Here is a 6,561-nt window from a genome sequence, read left to right as displayed (position 1 = left end):
TTGAAAAAAAAAAAAACAGAGTTTGAACAAGTGAAAAATAACATTTCAAAATTAAAAAACAAGGATTTTCACACAAGCTTGAGTTTGTCATGTATGGAAATTAGGCTTTAAGATGTTGTTTATGCCATAAATTACATCAAAATCATCACAAGTTTGATCGTATTACTTTTAATAATAATTTAAAATAAAAAAAAAATCATTCATAAATTGTGATAAGAAAATTAGAAGCTTTCAGGGAAGAAATACATGCCCAATGGTAATGCTACTCTTCAAATTCAAAACTTATTTGCTGCTTTCCCACATTTAATTAACTTGAAATTAAAGTAGGCATGTTCCAATTCAAAGATGGATCATTCTCAATAAATATGAATCAACGTAAAATTTGCACAGTATATGATATATGCACAAGTTAATAAAATCATTGTACAAGGATATATGTATACTTTCATAAATTTATAGGACATATAAGTAAGAAAATCCATGAAAACAATACAATTCTATCTTATATATGTTTAAGCTGCACTAAAATAATCAAAATAAGCTAAGCAAATACTAGATTGAACAACTCATAAATCACTCAACAGAAATACATGAAACATGATTATCCATAAAACTAGCAATAATGTAATCATTAGCATGAGTCTGACAAGTAGAATCTTCCAAATTATGCACATCTAAATGTACTTACAGGTAAACATCTATTGCAAGAGGATAAAATCTAGTCATCACACCTTTGAATAGGAAAAGAAATACAGAACATAGACCTAAAGCTTATAATCTATCACAAAAGAGAGAGTATGCAATTTCCATTCAACATCTCAAGACTCAACGTCAAAAAATTTGGCAGCCCTATATTGCGAACACATATGCTGCATATACGTGGTAGTATACATATATCATGATAGATATTATTTGAGTAGAAAAATCAACACAGCAATAATGCGTCATTAGCTTGTGGTAGACAAGTGAAATTCGCCACATTGTACAACTATAAATAAAGCAACACAAAGTTGAACAAGCATGTAAGCATTTAATTGATAGAGGACAAGCATAGATATCACACCATGCTATTACCTCTTTAAGAAAGTAATATTGAAATCCATCAGAGTAGACTAAAGAGAAACTTTCTCACGAGTCACACAAGACAAAAACCATAAAATGAAAAACAATGTAATGAATTGATAAAGGTGCTTCAACCCACTCTTGATGCTTCATATGCTTCTTTCACTGCAATCTCCCAATCTAAAATGTAAAAAAAACATGATTAGATTAAAAATCAAAAGTTAAAAAGAGGTTTAGATTACAAAAGCAAAGATTAAGAAAATAATAAGAACAAGAAAACTCGTAAGGTGTCAGATTAAATGATCTTACTTGATCATGATTAACTGGCATTCATGAAACATCTCATTTTATTATTCTTCCAACCAAAAAATTTCAAGAAAAAAATCTCTTAAGATAAAATAAATATTTATCACTGCAATCAGACAAGTGATTTCGGAGCACGACATGGAAGATAGCAGAAAGGGTCTTGCGGGTCTTCGGTGTTTCGAGCGGAGATTGGAAAGGAAGGAGAGATCGCTGGGTTTTATGAGTTAAAATGTAAGTTAAGTGGTTTAAACTGGTTATTAGATGATAAAATATTAAAATTATTTTTGAAGTTATTAGTTCCCGACCCTACTAAAATGAGATGAACAAGAGTAAATAATTCATATTGTTAATGCTAATAAATGTTATATGTATATATATATATATATATTATTTGAAGAAATGATTTAACATTCTCTATATTGATTTAAACTAAAAAAATCAATGATTATTGTGAATATGGTAACTATTTAGTAACCTATTTTTTGTGTTATGTTGTGCAAAACAATACGGAAAATAAAATCACACAACAAGCAAACAATCAAATACTGTGTGATTTATCTAATTCACTACAAATGGCTCTAAGGGATGAGTTATTTATCAAAAGGTGGGGAACAAATCCTTTTTATAATTAAAAAAAAAAAAAAGATTATGACATACGAAGTAAGAATATTTCTAATGTAGAAATGATATTATAATTAAATCTCTTCTAATTAGATTATTTAATATCATTCTTCTTAAAACACACACTTCTTAATATTCAACCATTAAATTTAATACTTTACACAGCATGCTCTAAGGGCAACATTGCAGTTCATATATTGCTAGACCAGCGAGTAAAGATTTTTTATTTATTAGAATTAATTTCATACATATCACTCAATATCTAGGTATTTACATCTTTTGTATCTATACTTCAATTTTTAAAATTAAAATAGTTGTACTTTTAAAATGATATAGAAGATTTGGATGGTATAAATGTATCAAAGTAAAATTTAAATGCTAACTATGTAAATATATAAGATATAGGTGGCATGTATGTTAATGCTCCAACTTTTTATCAAACTCTTAAAATTAAATCTCACCTATCTTAAGTTTATTTTTAGACATTCAAAAAACCTTTTTTTAAAAAAAGTGAAAGGCCATTTCAGTATCCAAGACTTTCAAGCTAAAAATGAACTACATTTTGATTGGCTTTCTTCAAATGTTTGCACCGACAAAAAGGCTTATGGATTGGATCATCTTATAATCTATCCCGGCTTTGAAGCAGAGCACAATAATGTAATTTAAGCTTCCATCAAAGACAAGTAAGTTTGAAAAGCACTCCTAAAATGTCGATGGTCCGTAGCCCATATAACGCAGAGCCGAGCTATACACAGTGCAAATGTATTAATGATTAGCAGCAAAACAATATTTACAGAATTTCGACAAGTAACGATTACGTTATGCCGGCTGCTCCGGCAGGCCTTAGGATGAAGAAATGGCGACCGGCGGAGAAAAGTAATGAAACATACAGATATAAAAAGAACTAAGTTTGCCAACCATTTATAGTTCAAAATGAAGACATGCCAATGGATGATTGTAGTGTCCAACGCATTGTATCACAAATATTGCTCTATACTAACAACCCAATTGGACAAATCAAGATATAAGTCATGTAACTTATTTTTTATAAGTTTAGGTGAAGTGATTGTTATGAAAAAACGACGGACATCGTTCTTCCTTTCAACCTCGAACCAAAGCTCTGAAACCGGTTGTTGTGAAAAAACAACAGCAATAAAGTGAAAAATCAGATCGAGAAAAATTCACAAAGCACAAAGGCAGCGGAATGGAATTCGATGGATCGACAGGGTCTGGGGATTATTCGATTCACACTGTCGAGGTCCGTTGCCCACAAAGTCATCAAGAAGATCACTACTGTATATCTCGTGACAACTTTATCCGGTATGTATGAAAAGCTAACGGCGAATAACAAGATGCACCTGATGAAAAAGTTATTCAATTTGAAGATGATGGAATGTGTGTTTGTTGCTCAACACCTAAATGATTTCAATACTATCACAAATCAATTATCATCTATTGAAATTGTTTTTGATGATGAGATACGTCCACTGATATTGTTGGCTTCATTGTTAAATAGCTGAGAAACTATGAGGATGACAATTAGCTGTTCTGCAGGTAAATCCAAACTGAAATATGATGATATTCGTGATTTGATTTTGGCAGAGGATGTGCGTATGAAAGATTGTAGCGATACCTCGGGTTCGAGTTCGACACTGATTGTTGATTCTAGAGAGAGATCACGGGACAAAAACTCAAATGGAGGAAGATCAAAATCAAAGTCTGTTAGCAGGCAACCTGCTAGAATTCTGGCAAGGCTGGCCACATAAAAAGGAACTGCAAGAATCATCAGAAAAAGGAGAATGATAGCACAAATGTGGTAACTGAAGAGATACAGGGTGCATTGTTGGTGGTTGTCCACAGTTTTTTTGATGACTGATTTCTGGATTCAGAAGCTTCCTTCCATAGATCTTACCACCGGGAGTTAATGTAGAACTATGTTGCAGGTAACTTTGGGAAGGTATATATGACTGATGGAAATTCTCTAAATGTTGTGGGGATGGGAAACATTGATACTGCACTCCCTAACAAGAGCAAATAGACTTTGCAAAAAGTCAGGAACTTTGCAAAAAGTCAGGATTGCAAAAAGTCAGGAACGTTCTTGAGTTGAAGAAAAACCTCATTTCTATTGGGTAGCTCATTGAGGGTTGTCATTCAGTAGTGTTCTCAGATAGTAATTGGAATGTTACTAAAGGACCATTAGTGCTGGCTCAGGGTAAGAAAATTGACACACTATATATGATTGCATGTTTACTCAGGCATGAAAACACGAGCCAGAGGTGCATTATGAGGAAGAAGAAAAAAGATAGTTTCCTAAAAAGTTGCAGAGTGCCAAAGATAGGAAAACTGGATCTTGTACTGACAGATGGTGGAGAACCACAAAGCCATAAAGAAATCTTGCATGATGAAAGTTCGAGCAAGTGGGAGCTGACAGAACTTTTCACCAGGGAAGAAGTCATTGCACAAAAAGTGGGTTTACCGGGTTAAGACTGCGCTTGATGACAGTAAGAGGTACAAGACTGAACTTATTGAAAAAAGCTTTCAACTGAGGCAGGATATTGCCCATGTAGTGGGCGTTGTAAGCAGATTTATGAGTAACCCAGGAAAGAGCTTGGACGTACAAGGCTACGCTGACAGTGATCTGTCAACTAAGGGTGTTACTCTTGAGAACAGAAGTTGAGTGCAACTTCAGTTGGTTTTCTAGCATGAAAATTGAGGCTTTGAGTTGCAAAGGTTGGGGAAAGTGAAAGAAGGTGGAGGATATTACATTTGAGGAAAAAGGTGATGCAGCAAGTATATACTGAAGTCAGTGTTTCAGTCTCTAACTGGGAGAATTATTGGGTTTATGGAGACTGGTCCCGCCAAAGTTGATTTTGCGGTCCCTCCAAGGCTCCCGCCAAACCTCCCTCTCCTACGTGGTCCCGCTTTCCCTCTCCTATGCGGTCCCACCAAAAGGTATTGAAGTGGAAACACGTCCAACAAAGGAGGAAATAATATTATTTCCTCCTTTATTTTTCTATGCTCATTATAAATAGCAAAAGACAGTCTGCTCTCTTCATCACCCCAAGAACCCATCTATTCGGCTGAAGGTACAGGAAAAGAAAAGGCAAAAGCTGTTGCCCGTCTTGATTTCTTTTCTTTCTTGTAGCTCTCGGTTAGAAGAAGAGAGAGAAAGAGAGGGGAAGAGAGAGGAGGATAGAAACTTGAAGTTCTTGTTCCTTTCTTCTTCTTTGCCTGTTGGCTTCTTCTTGGTGTGACTCTTGGTTTAGAGAGTGAGAAGGGGAGGAGAGAAGAGAGAAAGAGAGAAAAAGAGATTGTTCTTTTTTGTAATTGTCGAGATGATCGATGAGTGTAATCTTCAAGTAATAAAATCCTCTGCATCTTTGTGGATGTAGGAAATTTGCCGAACCACGTAAATCTGTGTGTTTCCACTGTGTTTCTCGGTTTTGTGAATTTGTCATTCCAATTTTTCACTTTATTATTGTCATTTTTTCACAACAACTGGTGTCGACACTATTTTTGGTGTGGGGTTTGCCCGTAAGAAACTGTCGGTCATCGGAATTGAAATCCCGTTGCCCGCTTCGGAAGGACGTTTAAAAAATTTTAGTTTTGAAAAAGATGAAGTCAAACTGACCCCATAATTTTCATAGTTTAGATGAAAGAGCGCTTTACCTCAAATCCTGTATCTATCCCTAAGGATGAACACAAGAATTGAGGGTAAGGCTCGATCAAATAAACTAGAGAAAGTTATGACATCCGTTTGATCTACGAAACCAATGTATTAGCCGACAAATTCCCCTATTTAATATAAGAATTTAAACAGGGTTTACATTATGCTAGGTTCGGGAAAAGCTTCCTATAAGGGCAAGCCCCTATAGTTAATTACATCTTAGGTAACAGAAGTTACTTAGGAACACTCTCAATAAAATCAAGAAAAATTACCTTCAAGGAATTCAAATGGTAAAGATATTTCAAAGATATTGGACAGATATTGGATGGAGAAATATAAAAGGGATTGGTTCAAATTTGGAACATTTTGTTTTGAAGTCCAAAGGAGGAAACACTAGAGGATGTCACAGATTCGAAGAGAAACTTCGATGACTTCCAAGCTATCCTATTATTTGGTTTCAATTTAGGAGAAATTATTGAGATATTTCATCCTGTAATTTTTATTAGGATTTACATTTGTGTGAAGCAATCAACACAAATAACCTTGAAGATGTGAGGATTTAAGTCATGATAAATGACTACCTCGGAGTCCTAAGACGGATTAGGGCTTAGATTGTACAATATGGTTGTACAAATGCCTAAAAGATGTGTTTGAGGATTTATGTTGCATTTAGCAAACAACCTCGAATTCCTATGGCTTTGTTGTTTTAAAGCTAAGGAAATGATGTATTGATGTAGAGTCTCTTGCTGCTGAAGATGGTCGGGCTGCCCACCATATAAGCTCCAAGCTCCTCGTTGTAGCATAGTTCAAGTTTTCTAGGTCATTTAGTTATAATGTCAAATCAGATGACCCTATGGTTAAAGTTTTTTTAAATTTTATTATGGGCATATTAAAATTGATTAAAG

The sequence above is a fragment of the Phalaenopsis equestris genome, unplaced genomic scaffold (genome assembly GCF_001263595.1).
Source record: "Phalaenopsis equestris unplaced genomic scaffold, ASM126359v1 Scaffold000517, whole genome shotgun sequence".
NCBI classification, from domain to species: domain Eukaryota; kingdom Viridiplantae; phylum Streptophyta; class Magnoliopsida; order Asparagales; family Orchidaceae; genus Phalaenopsis; species Phalaenopsis equestris.
This window is presented reverse-complemented; position numbering follows the sequence as displayed.